This window comes from Coenobita brevimanus, chromosome 83 (genome assembly GCF_032717465.1).
Source record: "Coenobita brevimanus isolate Jiangsu-jjx chromosome 83, ASM3271746v2, whole genome shotgun sequence".
NCBI lineage: Eukaryota > Metazoa > Arthropoda > Malacostraca > Decapoda > Coenobitidae > Coenobita > Coenobita brevimanus.
The window spans coordinates 3,519,699-3,531,758 of NC_137036.1; the positions used below are offsets into that span (position 1 = coordinate 3,519,699).

At 43.2% G+C, this 12,060-nt stretch overlaps 2 non-coding genes and 5 pseudogenes across 2 annotated transcripts; 5 read left to right on the forward strand and 2 right to left on the reverse strand.

Moving 5' to 3' along the window:
• Positions 1–1,531: 1,531 nt before the first annotated feature.
• LOC145409967 (5S ribosomal RNA) lies at positions 1,532–1,650 on the forward strand. Its single transcript, XR_013899194.1, has one exon. It is a non-coding gene; the product is annotated as a 5S ribosomal RNA (ribosomal RNA).
• A 1,317-nt stretch (positions 1,651–2,967) lies between these two features.
• LOC145409850 (histone H2A-like) lies at positions 2,968–3,339 on the reverse strand (annotated as a pseudogene).
• Positions 3,340–3,724: 385 nt separating this feature from the next.
• LOC145409852 (histone H4-like) lies at positions 3,725–4,032 on the forward strand (annotated as a pseudogene).
• A 1,991-nt stretch (positions 4,033–6,023) lies between these two features.
• Positions 6,024–6,141, forward strand: LOC145409983 (5S ribosomal RNA; annotated as a pseudogene).
• A 1,318-nt stretch (positions 6,142–7,459) lies between these two features.
• LOC145409853 (histone H2A-like) lies at positions 7,460–7,831 on the reverse strand (annotated as a pseudogene).
• Positions 7,832–8,216: 385 nt separating this feature from the next.
• LOC145409854 (histone H4-like) lies at positions 8,217–8,524 on the forward strand (annotated as a pseudogene).
• Positions 8,525–10,520: 1,996 nt separating this feature from the next.
• On the forward strand, positions 10,521–10,639 carry LOC145409969 (5S ribosomal RNA). Its single transcript, XR_013899196.1, has one exon. It is a non-coding gene; the product is annotated as a 5S ribosomal RNA (ribosomal RNA).
• The last annotated feature ends 1,421 nt before the right edge of the window (positions 10,640–12,060 follow it).

The following is a 12,060-nucleotide window of genomic DNA, read 5'->3' on the forward strand; positions in this document are numbered from 1 at the left end:
GTGTAGAAGGAAATTATGACCCGACAGATAGATTGAAAGGCTAATTATTGGTAGGCAGGTAGCTTGACTCGACTGCTACAAAGACAGATAACTAGACAGATTGCTAAACATTTTCATGTATTTGCTTAGATACTTCGAAAGAAAGTTAGATCTGGGTGAAACTCACCTTACCAGACCAAAAGTAACCTAGCCTAGCCTCACCAAACCAAGCATAGCCTCAGCTCACCAGAGCAAACCTAACTTCACCTAACGATACTACTCTAAACCCAACATCACCTGCCAACGAGACATAATATAACCTAGCCTTATCAAACAAAACAAAACCTAACCTAATCCAACTTATCTTCATCTTCCCTCATCAAACCTCACAGAACGTAAGCAAATCCTTAAATAACCCCAACCAACCAAACCAAATCAAACCTAATCTAACCTAACTATTATTACTAGCGAAACCTCATCTCACTAAAGCCAAAGGCTACTCTTTACCTAACCACTATTAACGTGACCGACAACAAGTTAAAACTCAAAGAAAGGAAGCAAGCCTTTTCAGAGTAACGTCAAACCACATAGAATCACACAAAAAAGTACCCAAGACTCTCCACTTAATCAAAGCCTGCCCAAATCGCACGCACACCGAAGCCAACCTTATTAGTTCATACAAAATGGACGGCCTACTAAATGTATGTATGTATGTATGTGTGTATATATATAGATGGATAGATTGATAGATAGACAGATAGATTGTTAGTTAGATTCTATACAGAGACACACAGACATACAGACAGATACAGACAGATAGAGTATGGGGGTTGGGATGAAGTCTAGCAGGAATGCATGCATCCAGGCAGGCAGGCACACACCTAAAGAACGTACGAACGCACGCACACATAGAGGTTTAGCAACCTGCACCTCTCTCTGACAGGTGTGAACTAAAGGCAAAAAAGAGGATTAAAATAAATGTCTTTAAGTTTTGTCAGTTCTGAATTTTACTTTTATATCACTTACAGTTGTAATGAAGGTCTTCAAATATATATTTACTTTTTTGAGAGGACATTCCTTTGTCCACCGCTGCGGTCTGATATTACACATTTCTACAGAGTTTTTTTGTATATCGACCTACCTACCCACCAACCTACCTACCTACCAACCTACCTGCCTACCTACATACCTATCTGTTTACTTACCTGCCTGGCTTTTGGCCTGAGTGCCTGCCTGGCATGCGCCTAGATTCTGTGAAAGAGTAAAAATGGAGTATAATAACGTTGGTTGCGCCATCCGTTAAGGGACGATCGGTTATTCAATGAGGGTTGGTCCGTTTGTCATGCTGTTTATCCATTTCTACTTACGTCTTGCATTTTCTTTTCCTTTGTTCCATATGTTTCAAGACACGGTGACGAAATACGTAATCCATAGAAAGGTTGAAAGATTGTCGATATTGGCTATTATATCTAAAGAAGAAAAAAGAATCCATAGAAGAACCTTTTCTGCCTCAGTAAGGCCGTATTAATAGGTCGTTTCTTTCCTTCTCATTGCCAACGGCCACATCACGTTGAGAGCACCGCTTCTCGTCCGATCAGCGAAGTTAAGCAACGTTGGGTCTGGTTAGTACTTGGATGGGTGACCGCCTGGGAACACCAGATGCTGTTGGCATAAACTTTTCACATTTTTCTTACTAATTTTCGCACGTCAAACTAAGATCCATGCAATGAGATCAACAGGCGACTGCTACTCCGGGCAATTTCCATTCCTTACCCAGACTATCTCATCTGCCGTGCCCAAGGTCTCACCTCCATAACTCTCGAAGGTAAATCCCACCTATCCAAACTATTTCTGCCTTTCAGTACACGAAAAGCAAGGTTGACTGATGCACCTAGAGAAGACATTGTCACGTCGGTGAGGCACCACACACAATCCATATGAATACTGGTTGATATATATGGAATATTTCCAAACGAACAGGTTATCCCTTGAATTTCTCGCTCTCACGGCCGTTTTCTCTATTTCACAAGCTCCATCCATCACCCTCCACCGGACAAGCCATGCACCACCCGCCAAAAAAACACGCCAACCCAGGCAGGCAGGCAGGCAGGACGTTACCTTGCCCTCATCACCAAGTGCCCTGTAGCGTTCTCAACAACACCGACCTCCCGCAGAGCCCCTACACATAGGCCCCATCGTAGCTACCAACTGGCATAAATCACTAATGCTTCTGGTTGTGGAAGTATTAGTGGTGGTGGTAGTAGTAGTAGCAGTAGTACTGCTTTTCGTTGTTATTATAGATGTAGTTCTTCTTGTGGCAGTAGTACCATCATCAAGTGACAATATTTGATATAACGATAAGAAGAAATTGTGATACTAAAAATTCGAAGTAACAACGAAATTGAAAATGGCAACAATAATTCCAATAAGATTTATAATAACAGTAACCAAATGAAGAGGAGTAACTAGCAGTATTAATAATGCTATTATCGGCTGTAGTGTTATCATAATAAATTGTTAGTTTTATTATTGTCTGAAGTGCTCCTATTTGGGGGTATAAAATCCACCATTGTCGTCACCCCGCGGATAATACATCAACATATCATTCAACAACTTCATCCAGTCCCTCCATAACTGAAGGCAAGCCATCATCTATGCTTTCATTCATCCATCTACCCACCCACCCGCTTAGGATGTACGTTACGAACCTTATGTGCAGTCGGCAGTGGGAATATCAATTGACCACTGTACCGTCACTGATGTAAGTAGCTATACTTACATGCAACCAAACATAAATACATACAGAGACACAAACCAGCATAGAAAACTCGTGTCACATTATACACACAATACATAAATGCGCGCATATATACATGAAGAAACACAGAGTTGTTGATTTAGGCCATTGCCTAAGTCTATTCTGTTTTAAAAAATGGATGTGGCTCCTAAAGGAGCCGATGGAGGTGAAGAGGAATTTATTGGAAGATTTCACTTCTTCTCTGACTTCTTGGGAAGCAGCACCTCCTGCATGTTAGGCAGGACACCTCCCTGGATGATGGTGATGCCCAACAAGTGCTTGTTCAGCTCCTCGTCATTAAGGATGGCCAGCTGCAGGTGACGGGGACTGATACGAGTCTTCCTGTTGTCACGGGCAGTATTGAGAGCCTGCTCAAGCACTTCGCCTGCAAGTTACTCCATGACTGCAGCCAAGTGGACGGGAGGACCAGCACCCGCACGCTCGGCATTATTACCTCTACGAAAGAGATGGTGGATCCTGCCCATGAGGAACTGGAGCCCAGCCGTGCTGGATTGAGACTTTGACTTCCCCTTCACCTTGCCACCCTTGCCACATCCGGACATCGTGTCGTCTGAGTATTACCTGCAGTAGGAGACTAATTTGTCGCCACAACACAAAACAAAGAAACAAAATCGTATAGAAAATGGGGGTAGGAGGAAGGGAGACAATTATGAAGATGTGACAAGTAGGGGAGGAAGAAATTTAGATGAAGAGAAAGCATCGGGACTTAACCCAACATACATGTGTTTATTGTTGAGAAGCGGGGGTCACTGCTCTTCCAAATGTCTTTGTTTACTGGTTGCATGAGTGGCATGGGGGAGTGTATAGGTAGCCAGTACTGCAAAGACAGATTCAAGGGTGTGATGGTAAGTGTGTTCGTGATAGGCAGTAAGTTGTTGGTGATGGTGTGGGGGTAACTTAGTTGCACACTGAGTCTGAGCAGCAGGCATGACGGGTCGAGGCAAAGGTGGCAATGGTCTAGCCAAGTGAGGCGCTATGCGCTACCACAAGGTGGTGGAATCACGAAGCCTGCCATTCGTCGTCTTCCTCGTCGTGGCGGCGAGAAGCTTATCTCTGACCTCATCTTCGAGGAGACCCGCGGTGTTCTAAAGGTGTTCCTCGAGAAAGTGATTCGCGACGCTTTCACCTACACTGAGCATGTCAAAGGAAAGACTGTGACCGTCACGGACGTGGTGAACGCCCTGAAGAGGCAAGGACGCACCGTGCACGGCTTCTGCGACTTAGAGAGTTCATAATTGAGTTGCCTTCCATTGCGCTATCCAACCTTCCCACGGCAAAGCAAACAACAACCTCAGGGTCTCCCTTAGAGGTCCATTCCGAATTTCGGTGAGAGAGAAATAATGAAGACATGGTATAGGTCCATGCAGACATTCGGCAGCTTAGCTAACACCTATGTCATTACGTCAATGCCACGGAATTCAAAATAAGAGTAAGGGACTCGAGAGGTGCCAAGTTTAAGACTGGTCGTTTGCTATAATATGAAGAGGCCGATTGAGGGGCAGACAGAGAGGCAGGTGGGTGGATGGATATATACATATGTGTACAAATAGACAGAGGGATACGAAGGTAGATAGATGGCTCTCTAAGAAATTATAACGTAATAGATAGATGGAAGTATTATTTAGTGTAACAGCAGGAAAATAGGTAGATACAGTGATTATTTGATAGATACACAGGTATATAGACAGATATGTAGAAGGAAATTATGACCCGACGGATAGATTGAAAGGCTAATTATTGGTAGGCAAGTAGGTTGACTCGACTGCTACACAGACAGATAACTAAACAGATTGCTAAACATTTACATGTATTTGCTTAGATACTTCGGAAGAAAGTTAGATCTGGCTGAAACTCACCTTACCAGACCAAAAGTATCCTAGCCTAGCCTCACCAAACCAAGCATAGCCTCAGCTCACCAGAGCAAACCTAACTTCACCTAACGCTACTACTCTAAACCCAACCTCACCTGCCAACTAGACATAATATAAGCTAGCCTTATCAAACAAAACAAAACCTAACCTAATCCAACCTATCTTTATCTGCCCTCATCAAACCTCACAGAACGTAAGCAAATCCTTAAATAACCTCAACCAACGAAACCAAATCAAACCTAATCTAACATAACTATTATTACTAGCGAAACCTCATCTCACTAAAGGCAAAGGCTACTCTTTACCTAACCACTATTAACGTGACCGACAACAAGTTAAAACTCAAAGAAAGGAAGCAAGCCTTTTCAGAGTAACGTCAAACCACATAGAATCACCAAAAAAAAAGTACCCAAGACTCTCCACTTAATCAAAGCCTGCCCAAATCGCACGCACACCGAAGCCAACCTTATTAGTTCACACAAAATGGACGGCCTACGATATGTATGTATGTATGTATGTGTGTATATATATAGATGGATAATTTGATAGACAGACAGATAGATTGATAGTTAGATACTATACAGAAACAGACAGACAGACAGACAGACAGAGACAGATAGAGTGTGGGGGTTGGGATGAAGTCTAGCAGGAATGCATGCATCCAGGCAGGCAGGCACACACCTAACGAAGGAACGAACGCACGCACACATAGAGGTTTAGCAACCTGCACCTCTCTCTGACAGGTGTGAACTAAAGGCAAAAAAGAGGATTAAAATAAATGTCTTTAAGTTTTGTCAGTTCTGAATTTTACTTTTATATCACTTACAGTTGTAATGAAGGTCTTCAAATATATATTTACCTTTTTGAGAGGACATTCCTTTGTCCACCGCTGCGGTCTGATATTACACATTTCTACAGAGTTTTTTTGTATATCGACCTACCTACCCACGAACCTACCTACCTACCAACCAACCTACCTACCTACCTACCTACATAACTGTTTACTTACCTGCTTGGCTTTTGGCCTGCGTGCCTGCCTGGCATGCGCCTAGATTCTGTGAAGGAGTAAAAATGGAGTTTAATAAAGTTGGCTGCGCCATGCGTTAAGGGATGATCGGTTATTCAATGAGGGTTGGTCCGTTTGTCATGCCGTTTATCCATTTCTACTTACATCTTGCATTTTCTTTTCCTTTGTTCCATATGTTTCAAGACACGGTGACGAAATACGTAATCCATCGAAAGGTTGAAAGGTTGTCGATATTGCCTATTAAATCTAAAGAAGAAAAAGAATCGATAGAAGAACCTCTTCTATCTCAGTAAGGCCGTATTAATAGGTCGTTTCTTTCCTTCTCATTGCCAACGCCACACCACGTTGAGAGCACCGCTTCTCGTCCGATCAGCGAAGTTAAGCAACGTTGGGTATGGCTAGTACTTGGATGGGTGACCTCCTGGGAACACCAGATGCTGTTGGCATAAACTTTTCACATTTTTCTTACTATTTTTCGCGCGTCAAACTAAGATCCATGCAATGAGAGCAACAGGCGACTGCTAATCCGGGCAATTTCCATTCCTTAGCCAGACTATCTCATCTGCCGTGCCCAAGGTGTCACCTCCATAACTCTCGAAGGTAAATCCCACCTATCCAAGCTTTTTCTGCTTATCAATACACGACAAGCAAGGTTGACTTATGCACCTACGGAAGACACTGTCACGTCGGTGAGGCACCACACACAATCCATATGAATACATGTGTGATATATATGGAATATTTCCAAACGAACAGGTTATCCCTTGAATTTCTCGCTCTCACGGCCGTTTTCTGTATTTCACAAGCTCCATCCATCACCCTCCACTGGACAAGCCATGCACCACCCGCCACAACAACACGCCAACCCAGGCAGGCAGGCAGGCAGGACGTTACCTTGCCCTCATCACCAAGTGCCCTGTAGCGTTCTCAACAACACCGACCTCCCGCAGAGCCCCTACACATAGGCCCCATCGTAGCTACCAACTGGCATAAATCACTAATGCTTCTGGTTGTGGAAGTATTAGTGGTGGTGGTAGTAGTAGTAGCAGTAGTACTGCTTTTCGTTGTTGTTATAGATGTAGTTCTTCTTGTGGCAGTAGTACCATCATCAAGTGACAATATTTGATATAACGATAAGAAAAAATTGTAATACTAAAAATTCGAAGTAACAACGAAATTGAAAATGGCAACAATAATTCCAATAAGATTTATAATAACAGTAACCAAATGAAGACGAGTAACTAACAGTATTAATAATGCTATTATCGGCTGTAGTGTTATCATAATAAATTGTTAGTTTTATTATTGTCTGAAGTGCTCCTATTTGGGGGTATAAAATCCACCATTGTCGTCACCCCGCGGATAATACATCAACATATCATTCAACAACTTCATCCAGTCCCTCCATAGCTGAAGGCAAGCCATCATCTATGCTTTCATTCATCCATCTACCCACCCACCCGCTTAGGATGTACGTTACGAACCTTAGGTGCAGTTGGCAGTGGGAATATCAATCGACCACTGTACCGTCACTGATGTAAGTAGCTATACTTACATGCAACCAAACATAAATACATGAAGAGACACAAACCAGCATAGACAACTCGTGCCACATTATACACACAATACATAAATGCGCGCATATATACATGAAGAATCACAGAGATGGTGATTTAGGCCATTGCCTAAGTCTATTCTGTCTTACGAAATGGATGTGGCTCCTAAAGGAGATCATGGAGGTGAAGAGGAATTTATTGGAAGACTTCACTTCTTCTTTGACTTCTTGGGAAGCAGCACCTCCTGGATGTTAGGCAGGACACCTCCCTGGATGATGGTGATGCCCAACAAGTGCTTGTTCAGCTCCTCGTCATTAAGGATGGCCAGGTGCAGGTGACGGGGACTGATACGAGTCTTAATGTTGTCACGGGCAGCGTTGAGACCCTGCTCAAGCACTTCGCCTGCAAGTTACTCCATCACTGCAGCCAAGTGGACGGGAGGACCAGCACCCGCACGCTCGGCATTATTACCTCTATGAAAGAAATGGTGGATCCTGCCCATGAGGAAGTGGAGCCCAGCCGTACTGGATTGAGACTTTGACTTCCCCTTCACCTTGCCACCCTTGCCACATCCGGACATCGTGTCGTCTGAGTATTACCTGCAGTAGGAGACTACTTTGTCGCCACAATACAAAAGAAACAAACAAAATCGTATAGAAAATGGGGGTAGGAGGAAGGGAGACAATCATGAAGATGTGACAAGTAGGTGAGGAAGAAATTTAGATAAAGAGAAGACGTCGGGCCTTAACCTAACATACATGTGTTTATTATTTGGAAGCGGGGGTCACTGCTCTTCCAAATGTCTTTGTTTACTGGTTGCATGTGTGGCATGGGGGAGTGTATAGGTAGCCAGTACTGCAAAGACAGCTTCAAAGGTGTGATGTTAATTGTGTTCGTCAAAGGCAGTAAGTTGTTCGTGATGGTGTGGGGGTAACTCAGTGGCACACTGAGTCTGAGCAGCAGGCATGACGTTTCGAGGCAAAGGTGGCAAGGGTCTAGCCAAGTGAGGCGCCATGCGCCACCACAAGGTGGTGGCATCACGAAGACTGACATTCGTCGTCTTTCTCGTCGTGGCGGCGAGAAGCATATGTCTGACCTCATCTTCGAGAAGACCTGCGGTGTTCTAAAGGTGTTCGTCGAGAAAGTGATTTGCGACGCTTTCGTCTACACTGAGCATGTCAAGCGGAAGACTGTGACCGTCACGGACGTGGTGAACGCCCTCAAGAGGCAAGGACGCACCGTGTACGGCTTCTGCGACTTAGAGAGTTCATAATTGAGTTGCCTTCCATTGCGGTATCCAACCTAGCCTCGGCAAAGCACACAACAACCTCCGGGCCTCACTTAGAGGTCCACACTGAATTTCTGTGAGAGAGAAATAATGAAGACATGGTATAGGTCCATGCAGACATTCGGCAGCTTAGCTAACACCTATGTCATTATGTCAATGCCACGGAATTCAAAATAAGAGTAAGGAACTCGAGAGGTGTCAAGTTTAAGACTGGTCGTTTGCTATAATATGAAGAGGCCGATTGAGGGGCAGACAGAGACATAGGTGGGTGGATTAATATATACATATATGTACAGATAGACAGAGGGATACGAAGATAGATAGATGGTTCTCTAGGAAATTATAACCCAATAGATAAATCGAAGTATTTTTTGGTGTAACGGCAGGAAAATAGGTAGATACAGTGATTACTAGATAGATACACAGGTATATAGACAGATGTGTAGAAGGAAATTATGACCCAACAGATAGATTGAAAGGCTAATTATTGGTAGGCAGGTAGGTTGACTCGACTGCTAAAAAGACAGATAACTAGACAGATTGCTAAACATTTACATGTATTTGCTTAGATACTTCGGAAGAAAGTTAGATCTGGCTGAAACTCACCTTACCAGACCAAAAGTAGCCTAGTCTAGCCTCACCAAACCAAGCATAGCCTCATCTCACCAGAGCAAACCTAACTTCGCCTAACGATACTACTCTAAACCCAACCTCACCTGCCAACGAGACATAAAATAAGTTAGCCTTATCAAACAAAACGAAACCTAACCTAATCCAACCTATCTTTATCTGCCCTCATCAAACCTCACAGAACTTAAGCTAATCCTTAAATAACCTCAACCAACGAAACCAAATCAAACCTAATCTAACCTAACTATTATTACTAGCGATACCTCATCTCACTAAAGCCAAAGGCTACTCTTTACCTAACCACTATTAACCTGACCGACAACAGGTTAAAACTCAAAGAAAGGAAGCAAGCCTTTTCAGAGTAACGTCAAACCACATAGAATCACAAAAAAAAAATACCCAAGACTCTCCACTTAATCAAAGCCTGCCCAAATCGCACGCACACCGAAGCCAACCTTATTAGTTCATACAAAGTGGACGGCCTACTATATGTATGTATGTATGTATGTATGTGTGTATATATATAGATGGATAGATTGATAGATAGACAGATAGATTGATAGGTAGATACTATATAGAAACAGACAGACAGACAGACAGATAGAGACAGATAGAGTGTGGGGGTTGGGATGAAGTCTAGCAGGAATGCATGCATCCAGGCAGGCAGGCACACACCTAACGAACGAACGAACCCACACACACATAGAGGTTTAGCAACCTGCACCTCTCTCTGACAGGTGTGAACTAAAGGCAAGAAAGAGGATTAAAATAAATGTCTTTAAGTTTTGTCAGTTCTGAATTTTACTTTTATATCACTTACAGTTGTAATGAAGGTCTTCAAATATATATTTACTTTTTTGAGAGGACATTCCTTTGTCCACCGCTGTGGTCTGATATTACACATTTTCTTAGAGTTTTTTTGTATATTGACCTACCTACCCACCAACCTACCTACCTACCAAACAACCTACCTACCTACCTACCTACATAACTGTTTACTTACCTGCCTGGCTTTTGGCCTGCGTGCCTGCCTGGCATGCGCCTAGATTCTGTGAAAGAGTAAAAATGGAGTATAATAACGTTGGTTGCGCCATGCGTTAAGGGACGATCGGTTATTCAATGAGGGTTGGTCCGTTTGTCATGCCGTTTATCCATTTCTACTTACGTCTTGCATTTTCTTTTCCTTTGTTCCATATGTTTCAGGACACGGTGACGAAATAGGTAATCCATCGAAAGGTTGAAAGGTTGTCGATATTGGTATATTATATCTAAAGAAGAAAAAAGAATCGATAGAAGAACCTCTTCTGGCTCAGTAAGGCGGTATTAATAGGTCGTTTCTTTCCTTCTCATTGCCAACGGCCACACCACGTTGAGAGCACCGCTTCTCGTCCGATCAGCGAAGTTAAGCAACGTTGGGTCTGGTTAGTACTTGGATGGGTGACTGCCTGGGAACACCAGATGCTGTTGGCATAAACTTTTCACATTTTTCTTACTGTTTTTAGCGCGTCAAACTAAGATCCATGCAATGAGAGCAACAGGCGACTGCTACTCCGGGCAATTTCCATTCCTTAACCAGACTATCTCATCTGCCGTGCCCAAGGTGTCACCTCCATAACTCTCCAAGGCAAATCCCACCTATCCAAACTATTTCTGCCTTTCAATACACGAAAAGCAAGGTTGACTGATGCACCTAGAGAAGACACTGTCACGTCGGTGAGGCACCACACACAATCCATATGAATACATGTGTGATATATATGGAATATTTCCAAACGAACAGGTTATCCCTTGAATTTCTCGCTCTCACGGCCGTTTTCTCTATTTCACAAGCTCCATCCATCACCCTCCACCGGACAAGCCATGCACCACCCGCCAAAAAAACACGCCAACCCAGGCAGGCAGGCAGGCAGGACGTTACCTTGCCCTCATCACCAAGTGCCCTGTAGCGTTCTCAACAACACCGACCTCCCGCAGAGCCCCTACACATAGGCCCCATCGCAGCTACCAACTGGCATAAATCACTAATGCTTCTGGTTGTGGAAGTATTAGTGGTGGTCTTAGTAGTAGTAGCAATAGTTCTACTTTTCGTTGTTGTTATAGATGTAGTTCTTCTTGTGGCAGTAGTACCATCATCAAGTGACAATATTTGATATAACGATAAGAAAAAATTGTAATACTAAAAATTCGAAGGAACAACGAAATTGAAAATGGCAACAGTAATTATAAATAAGATTTATAATAACAGTAACCAAATGAAGAGGAGTAACTAGCAGTATTAATAATGCTATTATCGACTGTAGTGTTATCATAATAAATTGTTAGTTTTATTATTGTCTGAAGTGCTCCTATTTGGGGGTATAAAATCCACCATTGTCGTCACCCCGCGGATAATACATCAACATATCATTCAACAACTTCATCCAGTCCCTCCATAACTGAAGGCAAGCCATCATCTATGCTTTCATTCATCCATCTACCCACCCACCCGCTTAGGATGTACGTTACGAACCTTAGGTGCACTTGGCAGTGGGAATATCAATCGAGCACTGTACCGTCACTGATGTAAGTAGCTATACTTACATGTAACCAAACATAAATACATGAAGAGACACAAACCATCATAGACAACTCGTGCCACATTATACACACAATACATAAATGCGTGCATATATACATGAAGAAACACAGAGATGGTGATTTAGGCCATTGCCTAAGTCTATTCTGTCTTAAGAAATGGATGTGGCTCCTAAAGAAGCCGATGGTGGTGAAGTGGTATTTATTGGAAGATTTCACTTCTTCTTTGACTTCTTGGGGAAGCAGCACCTCCTGGATGTTAGGCAGGACACCTCCCTGGATGATGGTGATGCCCAACAAGTGCTTGTTCAGCTCCT